The sequence below is a fragment of the Perissodus microlepis genome, chromosome 14 (genome assembly GCF_051167445.1).
Source record: "Perissodus microlepis isolate ML-2025 ecotype Zambia chromosome 14, ASM5116744v1, whole genome shotgun sequence".
NCBI classification, from domain to species: Eukaryota; Metazoa; Chordata; class Actinopteri; order Cichliformes; family Cichlidae; genus Perissodus; species Perissodus microlepis.
In genome coordinates, this window is record NC_140474.1 from 28,009,486 (window position 1) to 28,023,559 (window position 14,074).

General features: G+C 42.7%; 1 protein-coding gene across 3 annotated transcripts in view; it reads right to left on the minus strand.

The window, feature by feature from the left end:
- ankrd13b (ankyrin repeat domain 13B) overlaps nt 1-14,074 on the minus strand; it is a 46,342-nt gene that overhangs the window by 28,618 nt on the left and 3,650 nt on the right. The gene's annotated exons all lie outside the window — the stretch shown is intronic.

Below are 14,074 nucleotides of genomic sequence, written 5' to 3' on the forward strand. Positions count from 1 at the left end.
AGTCCTGCTTTATCAAGTCCCGAAACAAAGCTTGTGCCTAAATATACCCATCTGTGTTCTGGCTGATAGGTTATTTACATCACTTCTCCTTCCCCTTTGGCTTAATCATTTGTTCCCTGCCTTCTTTGACTCAATCTGCCTCTTTTCTATCATTTTGTCTTTCAGACTCAGACATTTGTCAAAGACATTTCAGACATTTGTTTAGCCCACCTCCTCCCCATCTTCTCATGCTGGCCATCCTCGTACAAGTCTTGACCACCAGAATCTAGACTCTATACTTTGATAAATCATGTTCAGTTCTTCCAAATGAGCTCTCCCTTTGAAATAATAATAATAAAAAAATCCCCACACATTTATGGCTTTCTTGACAAGTGTTAGGAGTAGAAAAGGTTACCCCTCAGCCTCCTGGAAAATGGTATCAGTTTAAATATCCTTCATCGCTTTGTTCTCAAGTTTTAGCATTCACAAGATTTTCAGAATACTTGACCTCTGACCTTGGGGTCAGAGGTCATAAAATAAAAAACAGAGTTTTGAAACAAAAAAATGAAAAGAGTTTGTGAACTTGGAAAAGTAATATGCTTAGTTTTAATATTTGTTAGCTTGGTAAAAGTAGCTACTACTCTGTGAGTAGATCGGGGTTGCCATTACTTATCTTTTGATAATGTGTGTGTGCTGGAGGTACACTAACAGGCCTGTCTAGGGGTATAAATGACATTAAGTATATCATAATCCCGGTTTGTTGCTTGCAGCTGTAAGTAGGAGTCTTTCCTCTGAGTTTACTAAAAGCTGCAGCCTCTCAGTGTTACCTACAGGGTTTAGTATTTCCCACTGTTAAATATTTGCACATAATTTGCAAACGTGGAACATCCCACAGTGGTAAATCCCAAAGTTTTTATTTATCCACTTATTTATTTTTTACACCCAGGAAGGTAAGCTGTCACAAACACAGAGTTTTACATTTATATCTACTGCTCTGGAGGAAACTGTCCGTCCCTCTCATAGAACATCCCCCTTTTTTCTTACAGTGTTACTCCTTCAGCAGTTTTTACCGCACTGATCTTAGATCTGCCACCTAATTAAACAGAGCTGCTGATGCCCCGTTTATCCACGGCCTTGGCAGATCCAAGGTCAGTTCAGGCAGTCTGCTGTGAGCTTGAATTTTAATTAAGGATTACTCTTGGACGTAAGAGCAGCATGTCTTGGAATCAGCACTTTCATAAAGACATTAAAGAAGCTATGAAAAAAAATCTTTCCAGGAATAAAAAAAAAATAGTGAGTGTTGTTGTTATGGTGTAATTACATGTAGTAATACTGTGATGCTGTGCAGACCAAACCTAGGATAGTTACAGACACTTACTAATCTAGAGCAGTGGAAAGAGTAAATGTGTTCAAGGAAATTTTTTGAGCAATGAATGAGGAAGTTGCCATTGATACTGCACTTGATGGATGATGTCCGAATAAAATATGACCCAAAGGAAGTCCAACACAGGCTAACTGTAGTTTCTGAGAAACGCACACTGTGAGCTTAGATGGGAAGTCAGCGGTTACATTAGCAATCAGTTACTGCGGCTCTCTGTTTGTCCTATTTGCAAGGGAAATGAAGAAAACCTGCAAACACAAATGTGGAGGAGTGGGGGGGATAGCAAGAGACACAAAGTCGCCAACAAGTAAAAAAAAAAAAAAAGACAAGGGTAATCACATGCTTTTAAAATGTTTTTGTTATGTGCTGGATTGAGTTTAGTAAAGCATAACTCAATAATAAGAATATGATACCATGGCTTCAGCCTGTTAATGGGTGGTGTGTCTGCGCGATCTCTACATCTTTGCTTAACAGCTCTATGCGCTCTCCACAGCTCTTCCAAAAGCAACTCAGTAGAGAAAGAGTGGGAGATAAAGAGAAGGACACAAATAACGTGGGCAGAGAAATTTCTGTAGCAAGAGAAAGCCTGTTGGCAAAACTTTAACTAAGACAGGGGAGGACAGGGAGCGAGCTGAAGAGAAAGAAAGAGTAATGACGGCTCTCGCGAGTTACGGTGACACCAAACGAAGACGTGGGAGGAGGTGAGGACTGGAGAACAGGAGGGGAACGAGCGTTAGGAGGGAGACAACAACATGAGGGAGTCCCTCAGGAGCTGTGTAGGCTGGAGAATATAGGGAGCGTGCGAGGGGTGGATTATCACAGAAAAACATGGCGGAAAAAAGAGAGCAGTCAGCTTTGTTTTTGCGTGTGCTGAATAACGAACTGTGCATCATGCAAATGCAGCCATTTTCCATGCCGTGCATGTGTGTGCATGTCGAGCACAAGCACGGTGTTATGGGAAACTGTAGAGAGCTCGTGCAGCATAAACGTGAAGAGCAGTCAAAGTCACAGAACGGTCTGAAGTCAGGCTTCTGTCATGTAAACACAAAGAAGAAAGAGAAACAAAATAAAAGACGATTTGTGTGAAAACCAACCTCCTAAAATTGATTTTTTTCTTTTCTTTTTTTGAAAGAAACCACACATATTTTTGTGAGCACATAAAATAGACAAAAAGTCAGAGACAAGAACCAGATGATGGTAGAGAAAATGAGATAAATGAAATATGGGAAGGGGGGTGGGGGCTACTAACGTCTTCATTTTGTTTTCATAAGACCCTTTTACTGTCTCACACCTGCTCTCCCTTTAAGTGTCCCTGTGTAATTTTGGTGATTATCAGTTTAAGCTTATTTTATAGCTCTACTTGATTTAATTTACTCTGGATACAAGAGCTGAACAACAGCTGAAATGCAGCACAGAGGCAGAAAGAGAGACCAATGGAGAGACGTGGGGGAGAAAGAAGGGTGCTAATAAGGGAGAGGATAAACTGAAACATTTGGCAAGGTGGAAGGTGACAGAAACAGTGGTAAATAAAGTCAGGGAAGGATGCCAGTGGGGGTGATTACAGGCGAACAGGGGAATTTAGAAAGAGACAGGTCAGAGAGTACAGGATGCAGCCAAAAAGCAGTGCACAGAATACATAATAGGATTACAGAGAAACAGCAGGACAAAGCGCTGAACTTTCATGTAGATAATTCCTTTCTCCTAAGAGAGAAGAAGAATATATGCCCCTTAAGACAATTTTGGCAGCCAAAGATAAGTTGGCCAAAGCCTCTGCTTTTGGCTGACACACACAGACGCACATTGGAGTGTCTCTGGCTCCTCCTCCAGGTGGCGGATACACATGAGGGTGGTCTACTCAAGGCTATTTGGGCTGAGCCCTTCCAGGCCCCATGGGTAAAGGCTCAGGCACCAGGCTCACGCTGACCAACCACTCCTCCAAGTGTCTGTGCCGTGATGAGGCTCTTATGCCCTGTGCCTCGATTCTTTTCCCCTAATAGAGGCCATCAGAATAGCAACTCACCTAGTTTTTCTTGGAGGTCCTGGGGTAGACCCAGGGCAGGTTAAAGAGATTACACCACTTGGCTGGACTGGATGGATGGATGGGTATATGTCCCCCTGTATATTGTCATTGGTCACCCATGCTGCTAAACTGATTTGTGGGACAAAGAATTGAACTGAATTGAATTGAATTAAATTGAACTGAATTGGATAGATGGATAGGTGGATATGAAACTACACTCGAGCGCCCTCCTTTCCATTTGTTTTCCTATAGCACTTCTCTGTGATGCATTATACTAGGCACACAGTATTATGTGCAAAACCTATTATGTTGGTAATTGCAAGTCAGTCTGAGTGAGCATGACAAATCCCTGCAATCAGTGCACATCAGCCTCTTAGTGTTTAATAGTTAGCCTTATTGTTATTTTTGTACCTTATAAGTTAAGACTGAGAGCATAATAAACTTGCTGCCACACACATATTCTCACCAAAGGGTTTCTCTGCATCTTAACTGCTTGTTTTTTTATCGACTTTCTAAAAGCCAAACATATATTTAAAAGGGCCATGCTCCCCCCATTACAGATCGACTGAAACAGCTTATCATCAGCTCTCCTTAATTTCTAACTAACGCGAGCAACGCGACACTTAACCCCTGTCAAATCTTTGACACAACACGACTCAATATGTGAGACATTTGTTGTGATGACACCTTCAAGCGGTACGAGAAAACAGCGTCAGTGTCATACTGTAGCAGCAGAGATTTGCTGCAGCTCATTTGGCCCAATTTGCATCAGAAGTAGCAGAGATAGGAACAAATTGTGACAGACAGTGCTCGGAGTTAGCAGAGCAAACAGAGCTATAATTCAAACTGTGAGTTTAAAGTAATGATCGTGACAGTAGAAAACATCAGAGATAGAAGACAGGAGCCATATGTAGACAAGTAGCAGTGACACAAAGATATCCACTGAGTGAGTCCATACACAGACACATACACACACACACAAAACCAGGAGCAACACTTAAGTCCACTTAGAGCTAATGTCCTCCCACGACGACATGCTGACCTGCAGACTTACTGACATACTTACTCATTCACATGTGAACAATGTTCAGCTGAAAAACAAAAGACACACACACACACACACACACACACACACACACACACACACACACACACACACACACACACAGTCTGAGCTAAATCATGATGAACAACATTTCCTCTCCCCATTTACAAACTAGGAATTCTCAAGAGAAAATAGTTGTTTACTACTAATGGGCTTTTCTTTCCTGAGTGCAAACACACACACACACACACACACACACACACACAGGGAAGTCTAATTGCTCTTGTTTGACTTGTGTGGTTCCGTAGTTACAGTAGGGACAATATGTCATCCCTACTAATCTCCGAGCTTCCACTCGTCATAACAAAATGACAGTGGATGGTATATCGTGGTCATGTAAAGATAGCGATGAAGGGTCCGCCATGAAGGTGCTTGGCGTTTCACAAGTTAATGCAAAATTTCTCAGTTGACTAAAGGTAAGACTGTACTAAATGGCATGTATTTGTATAGCACTTTTCTACTCCCTAAGGACCCCAAAGCGCTTTACACAACCAGTCATCCACCCATTCACACACACTGGTGATGGCAAGCTACATTGTAGCCACAGCCACCCTGGGGCACACTGACAGAGGCGAGGCTGCTGGACACTGGCGCCACCACCAGTAGGCAACGGGTGAAGTGTCTTGCCCAAGGACACAACGACCGACCAAGCCAGGGCTCGAACCGGCAACCTTCCGATTACAAGACGAACGCCCAACTCTTGAGCCACGATCGCCCCGGACAGTAAGCTGTCACAGTATGTTGACATACAGCCTTTACAGCGAGACAGCATGCATAATAAAGACACTGGAGCTGAAATGGAAATGCAGCCATATTTAAAGAGATTCGAACAACCTGTGGTTTCCCTGCCAAAAAGCTTTCTGTGAAAAGAGTCAGCAGCAGGACACTAAAGGCCAATCAGCTATCAATAATAAAGGCTTAAATGACTAAAATTAAAATGAAAACGTTTTCTCTTTTGAGGGCTAGCCAAACAAGCAAAGCAAATGTCAGCTTATAGAAATTCGTTGAATCTGGAGGACAGAGGGGGTTTGTGAGGGGTGGAGAGTCTATAAATGGTGGAGGTAAGTGAGCAGTCAGCTTTATTTGTGTGTGCTGAAAAGTGAACGACGGAGTGTCCAAATGCAGCCATGTTCTGACGCAACTTTGCTTGGTTCATACGTTCACTGCTTTTCCTCTGTCGTGCTCTTCAAATATATAATTTCTGCACAACCAGGCCATGCTTTCTGTACTGTAGTAACACTAATGATCCTACCATCCCCATCATCCCATCCTTCCTGTCTACTTGCTCCCATTTTCCTTATTAGTTCTCTAGCATATAAACCATTTTTACTTTGAGTCTTATTTTTGCTTCAGCTGCTTTTGTAAGCTGTTACAAAAGATCTGGTTTATCTAGCCTAGTCATGGTTTTCTGCCTCTGTCATCATCAGTCGGAAATGTAATGCCAAAATAAATATACGAGACTTCAAGGTAAAGGTAACATCTACTTTCTCAAATACTGAAACTTGACCTTAAACCTAAAACTTCCCCTATGACCTGTCGGTTATTACAAGGTTAAGATAAGTTGTCTACTGCCAGTTACATTCATGGTCACTTTTCCAGATACACCTAACCAGCATGGTCGCTGGTGCCAGACAGATGGATTTGAGAAAGTCATTAACTGTTGGTCTTTGGGGATTTTCCCACACAACCATCTCTAGGGTATACAGAGCTTCATGCCTCGTTGATACCAGAGGTCAGAGGTCAATGACCAGACTGGTTCGAACTAATAGGAAGACAACAGTAATTCAACAGTAATTCAAATAACAACTTGTTATAACCAAAGTATACAGAAGAGCATCTCTACAGCCGCAGAAGACCACACCGGTTGCCACTCTGTCAGCTAAAAACAGGAAATTGAGCCTACAGTTTACACAGACTCACCAAAGTTGAACAAAAATGGGAAACACCTTGCCTGGTTTGATGACTCACGATTTCTGCTGCAACATTCGGATGGTAGGGTCTTAATTTGGTGTAAACATAATGTGGGGGATATTTTCTAATGAACACTTTGGGTCCATTAGTACCAAGTGAACATCATTTAAAAAAGAAACAGCCTACCTGAGGATTGTTGCTGAACATGCCCATCCCTTTATAATGACAGTATGCACCAAGTCACAAAACTCAAATCATCTCAGACTGGTTTATTGAACATTACACTGAGTTCACTGTACCCAAGTATCACAGTCACCAGATCCCAGTCCAATAAAGCACCATTAGGAGATTCATATCATGGATGTGCTCCTTGCCAATGTGCAGGAACTGTGTCATGCTATTATCATAGTATAAACTATAGTTTCTGAGGAGGATTTCCATCACTTTGTTCAATCTATGTCACAAAGAATTAAGGTAGTTCTGAAGGAAAAAGGGGGCCACACCAGGTTTTTTACCGTACAGATGCGAAAGTTGTATCATAAAATAAAATGCAACCAAATAAAGATTACTGATTAATTGTCCATATCAGGTGTATCTTGAAAAATCTACTACTGCTGCTACCGAAGAAACACGCATGTGGTTATTTGCATAGAGAGATCCAGTCTCACTTCCTCTGGAAACTGCCGTGTAACCTGTCACTTTTGCAATATTCCCCATGTGCACTTTCTGAGATCCTGGTCTTTTAGAAAAGAAGGAAGTGTTATCATCAGCGCCATGTCAAACCGTTTGATTTCATTATGAGAAGACAATCATCTCATTACGATGGCACTGTTGACAGATGAAAACTTCATACATTTGTAATGAGATGTAGGGACTCTGGATTTGGCAGCTCCGCATGTCTTTGCATACAATTTTGAGCCAGTGTAGATTTTTCTTCCATGCCTTTATTTTCTTACATCTGTGTATGCCTTCTTTTTTTACTCTTTGTTGCAGATCTGTTTTTCCATTTTTTCTATTTAATCTTTTGCATCATCCACTGATTATTTGCCTGTTTTGATTTTTTCCTTCTCTCTTTCTTTCTCCTTAACCCATATCTGGTCTTTATAACCAAACTATACTCTTTTATGCTTTCCCCTCTAACCCCTTCTTTTTCATTTGTTCCTGTCCTCCCATCAACAGAGAGCTCAGTGGAAGTTGCATTATTGATAGGCATCTCTGTCTGTGGCATCTGCTCCTTCTCTCACTACTCTCTTTTCTCCCCCTCTCTCCTTCATTCCATGTGTGCCTGGCCTGATGCAGCTTGGCAGGTACTTAGGCCAACATCAATCTTTCATGCAAACACCACACACACACACACACATACAAAGTGTGCATATTCACAAACAGCAGCCCTCTCAAAATGTTTGTGCACGGGGCGCATAGGAACAGAGGGTGGGAAAGGGAAAAAGGAGTGTAAAAATAACTTTTCCTCCCCTTGCCCTCTTTCTCGCCTCTGCGATTCTCAATCCAGAGGAGGCTCAGAGAAACGCTACACTCCCACAAAACCCTGATTTAGTCTCATCATAGCAATGCTTCCAAAATAAATAAAAGAGACAGTACAAAACCTGCGTCACAGGTGACACGACGAGTAAAGCGACCGGTGAAGAGGGCTCCCCGCAGAACAACAAAACCTCTACAGAAGTCTCACACTTTTCTAAAAAAACAGTTGCATTTCATTTCTACTTGTGCAGGCGCATGCTGTGAATTCTAACAGTGGAAGTAAGACCAAATCATCAAGTGAAGACGGTGACCTACTTTTCAGCATATCTAATGTTTCTCTGTTTCACTGAGCTTAGCCTGTTCATTGTCAGCTATAATCTCTCAACAGGTTAGATCTGCAGACAGACAGGAAGACATGGGGCAGAAATCAAGACAGCGCGAACAGCGTGGGATGCCAGTGGACCTGCCAGAGTGGCAACAGGAGGAAATAGAAAGCCTCTGTGATGGTTATCTAAAGGTGCTGACACCTTTTTGTTGCACTGAGCTAGCACACGTCACCAAAACACCAGGAAGTACACGTGTGTGGAGGGACAGCACTGTGTTTGCATAAGACACAGGCATAATCTTCTGTTTGAATGGCAGCGTCAGTGCATATGCTATAAATGAACATAATCACATAATGTCGCCTACTGGAGTGAAACAGCCACAGCTGTCACTTTCTTTCTTTAGTGAACGAGTGTGTGTGTGTGTGTGTGTGTGTGTCAGCTTTTGAATTATGCAGCAATGTCAGGTAAACCTGATGGCGTGGCAAGAGACGGCTGCACTGAGCTCTTGCTCATGTTGAGAGCAAAGGGCTGTTTTTTTGTCATTGTTGTTTGTGTACATCATTCATTAGCATCTGTCAAATTCAAGTGCCTTGGATTTGCTAAAATGGATGGAAAACAGCATAATTAGCAATGCATCTTGAAACCAAGCTGCAAAGCAGCACAGCAAATCCATATATTTAGATTTGCCACTGTCACAGTTCTGATTTGGTTCAGTGTCCTGAATCATATTTGGAAATTACTGAGACGAGTCTGGATGTGTCACATCTGGATGACAACACATCCAGACCTTTGGAATGGAGTCCGAAGGTCTGGATCTGTTGTCATCTATCACTGCATTTATATTCATGGTTGTGCACTGAAATCTGAGACTCCTGTGTTCATGCCGTTCTTGCCATTCTAACAGCACATGCACACACTAATACATTTATCCAAATATGTATCCAAGCAGAGAAGCCCAGACCTCCCTCTCCCCAGCCACCTCCTCCAGCTTATCCGGGTGAACGCCAAGGTGTTCCCAGGCCAGCCGAGAGATATAATCTCTCCAGCGTGTCCTGGGTCTGCCCCGGGGCCTCCTCCCGGTGGGACATGCCCGGAAAACCTCACCCAGGAGGCGCCCAGGGGGCATCCTTGTCAGATGCCCGAACCACCTCAACTGGCTCCTTTCGATGTGGAGGAGCAGCGGCTCTACTCTGAGCCCCTCCTGAATGGCTGAACTTCTCACCCTATCTCTAAGGGAGAGGCCAGCCACCCTTCAGAGGAAACCCATTTCCGACGCTTGTATTCGTGATCTCGTTCTTTCGGTCACTACCCACAGCTCGTGGCCATAGGTGAGGGTAGGGACGTAGATCGACCGGTAAATTGAGAGCTTTGCTTTTACACTCAGCTCTCTCTTCACCACAACACACCGGTACAGCATCCGCATCACTGCAGTCGCTGCACCAATCCGTCTGTCGATCTCCCGCTCCCTTCTCCCATCACTCGTGAACAAGACCCCGAGATACTTAAACTCCTCCACTTGCGGCAGGGTCTCGTCCCTGACCTGGAGTGGGCACTCCACCCTTTTCCGGCTGAGGACAATGGCCTCAGATTTGGAGGTGCTGATTCTCATTCCCACTGCTTCAAACACGGCTGCGAACCGTTCCAAGGCGAGCTGGAGGTCATCACCTGATGAAGCCAACAGGACCACATCAGTGTACAAATATGTATGGACACTGGAATTCTTCAAATATGTAATGTGTGCTGTTAGCTTAATTAAGAGCTTATTTCACCATTGCTAACAATATCTTGGAAGCCCAGTTATTTGAGGGGCAGCAGCTAAACTTAAAGAAGGGAGTTTAGCTGCTGCCCCAGTTTGTGATACTCTGTAGAAAACACCACATACTAACCATGATCAAACAATCCTTACTATACTATTATGAGAAACAGGTTACCGTGGTAACCTCTTCCATAATGAAAACAGCAAAGTTAAGGTGGTTGTTTGAAGAATTAAATTCTCGACCTAACCTAAAAATTATAATCAAAGAGTGCAAAACCCTAAATATGTCTAAACTCTAAAAATAAAGTTACATTTTTATCCAATTATCCTTTGAAGGTTGTGATTGCCTCTTCAGGAATTCTCCTGGGGGCTTTTCTAGTAAGTATAGGTGCAGAGGGGAACATGGATTTGACTGATAAAGCAGCCTTAAGTCTTAATATTCTCTTTCCTACCGTGCTTCACTATATACTCGCTGATCACTTAATTGGGTACACCTTGCTAGTACTGGGCTGGAGCCCCTTTGCCTTATTTTAATGGCATAGATACAACAACGTGCACACAGAGTTGCTGCAGATTTGTTCCACCACATCCTAAAGGTGTTCTATTAGACTGATATCTGGTAAATGTACAATGAACTCGTTTTCATGTTCAAGAAACCAGTTTGAGATGATTTGAGTTTTGTGGCATGGTGCATTATCCTGCTGGAAGCAGCCATCAGAAGATGGGTAAAGTGTGGTCATAAAGGGATGGATATGGTCAGCAACAGTCCTCGGGTAGGCTGTGGTGTTGTGGTGTTGGTGCTCAGTTGGTGCTAACAGGCCCAAATTATGCCAGGAAAATGTCCTCCACACTATTACATCTTTTTGGGTTGTTTACGCCAAATACTGACCATCTGAATGTTGCAACAGAAATCGAGAGTCATCAGACCAGGGAAGGCCTGAGGAAACTGTACCCTCAGTTTCCTGTTCTTAGTTGACAGGAGTGGCACCCAGTGTGGCCTTCTGCTGCTGTAGCTCATCTGCTTCAAGGCTCCACATGTGCATTCAGAGATGCTCTTCTGCATATCTTGGATATAACGAGCAGTTATTTAAGTTACTGTTGCCGTCCTATGAGCTCAAAGCACTCTCACCATTCTCCTCTGACATCTGGCAATAATAAAACATTTCCACCCAAAGAACTGACACTCACTGGAGGATTCTCTGTAAACCACAGAGATGGTTGTGTGGGAAAAATCCCAGCAGATCAGCAGTTTCTAAAACACTCAGACCAACCTGTCTGGCATCAACAACCATACAACATTCAAAGTGACTTAAATCGCCTTTCTTTTCTGATCCTCACTTTGAACTTCATCGGGCTGTCTTGACTGTATCTCAATGCTTTGAGTTGTTGCCATGTGATTGGCTGCTACATTTGTCTTAAAGAGCAGCTTAACAGGTGTACTTAAAAAACTGGATGCCACTCAGTTGTAGTTGCTTAGACAGATGGATTACTGAACGGGGGAGGTTGCAGGCTGATGAGGCTCTCCAGCCAGTTTTATTTTCATTAGAAGCTTGGCAGCATAAATTCCTGATAATTCAATTCAAATCACCAATTTTCCAATTTGCTTTTCTTACAAGTCCTCAAATTGTTTTCAGATTTCAGACTAGCCTTGTCAAGAACACAAGTGGAACATAACTGCATAAAAAGTATAGTATTTAAAATAATCTAAAGAAAACTAGCACCTTCCCATGTGGGCTCGTGAGCCACCTAAATGTTTTCCTATCGAAAGCCAGAAAATGTCAACACTGAGTGATGATAAAATAAATAATCAAAAAAGCGGTTTAGCTATTCAGAAGAGGGAATGCTTTCCCATTCCTCGAGGTGATTCACAATAGTAATCAAGAGAATCAAAACATCCTCCTGAGGTTCAAGTCTTTTTGAACTGTACTGCATTATTAAGTCCTGCTTTTACTTGTCTGCCTAACAAAGACAACTAAAGTTTGTTTTATTGTCTATCACTAATACACTCTCTTTGCACTCTCTATTTGTTAAAAGCTTTCAGCAGCCTAACTAAGTATGACCCAACCCAGCATACGTGGCCCCTGAAATCTGGAATTGGATTTTTATTACACAGAAGAAAAAAGGGTAGGGTGGGTTTGATGGATGGATACTTGGAGATAACGAGGGGTGGAAAGCACTCGGGAAAGAGGATAAAGACAACTTTAGGCAGTGAGGGAAATGCGACTTGGGAAGAAGGAAGAGGAGTAGGTGCTTGTAGTCAGGTACGATCAGATAGCAGCTGCTCGGCATAAAGATTCCGGCCTATAGTGAAGCCAATGAACCCGAGAGCCTTAATTTATGGCTCCATTCCCATCAAGCTAGCACTCCGGCATAAGATTTTATAATACTGATGTAACATTAGTACCTCGCCAAGGGCATCATAATCAAACCAGCTCTGATAGGAGGGGGGGAAGCAAAGAGGTGCAGAGAAGACAAGAAACAGCAACAGAGAAATCTTTCTGTCATTTCCTGGCTTTGTCCTAAGATAGACCATCACTCCTTACATGGCCCTGTTCTTTTTCAATTACGCTGCGCTTCTACGTCTGTGCACAACCCAAACAGAGTCTGCTCATGGTCAAAGTCTGTCATTATTTCCTCCCCACCTCCTCTTCACTTCTCTGCTCTCTGTCTTCACTCCTGTCATTACCTTGTTTGTGCCTCCGCTCCTCGGTTCAGACTGTCAGTGTTTGCCTCCTTGATTTCCAATTCCGCCTCTTGTTACCCAGCCGGCTGTTAGTGCACTCCTTAACTCAAAGCTGTGGTAAAAAAGCGGCTAAGAATCTCACCCCAGGATCTCTCATCCTCTCTTTTTTTTTCTTTTGTAACCTACCGCTGCTTGTTTTTCCTTCTTATTTTCCATCTCCTTCTTTTTATTTGTGGTTTTATCCATGGTCAGCTGGCATTTATTGTATCATTCCCAATCTTACCTAACCTGTTATCTTCTCACAAACGATACCTGTACATGCATGCTACACTCTAATAGTGGAAGTCTTGCAAAAAATCCATTTAAGAAAAAAAAGAAAGAAAAAAAAGACAGCTTGAGTTTCATGTTAAACCATCCAGTTACTGCATTACAGGAAGGAAATAAGACTGTGGACCGAATCAGTGCCGGATATTTGATGTATGCACATGGCGAAATGATAAGTCTGATCATAGATTACTGAGGTGTAACGCAGAGGTCAATGATATTACACTGTTCTGCAAAATATTGTCTTTGTTATCTGGGCCGTATCATTTTAATTCCTCTCATATGACACTATGAGAACTGGGAATATGCTTATGCCTCTAATATTCTTTAGCACGCCTGGTGGCTTACTGCAGCTAGAGCCCGCTACTACAGAGTGAGAAAGTTACTGTATAAAATTGGTTTTCAGCAGATCTGCTCTCCAAAGTGCAGTGCATACAAGATTTAACCTACTACCTATACCTTTACATTCACACTTTTTTTTGGTTTTTTTTGGTCACCCACTTCTGTTTCTTCCTCTGTGTTTCCTCTCATTTGGTTGCCCTAGCTGGAAACTATCACACTAGGCCAGTGAGCAAAAGTAGGTTAGTGGCCTTGATTTTCACTTTAGCAATATTCCATATCTGAGCATGGAAATCAAAGTTCACGCCAATAAATCTCAAACAGTGTCCTGCTTTTGAGCAGCAGGGCAGGCCAAGTAGGTCTCGGACATATTAGGCAACCTTGGGCTCAAGTTTACTCAGGCAGGGATTTTAGAAGTTTGGGAAAAATGAATATAAAGTTAACTTGAAGTATTCAACCTCCATCGCTGTCTGCAGTTATTACAAAAAAGACAAAAATTTTAAAAGTCCTGTTTTGTCCCCTCCCGTGGAAGTGCCACAGTTATCTAGAATACTTCCCGACACCTGAGATCAACGTCACTAATGTGCTCGCATGAGTGTTTTACAGGTTTGTGACTGCTAGCAGCTCAGAGTCCAAGCTTGCTGCATGCAGGCTGTCCTAGTTTAAGCGGCAACACAAGTACTGCAACTGGGTTCTAGGAGTTGATTGTATAAAGCATACCAAATAATGCATCACAAATGAGTTCATGGATATAATGCTAATTCTTAAAGC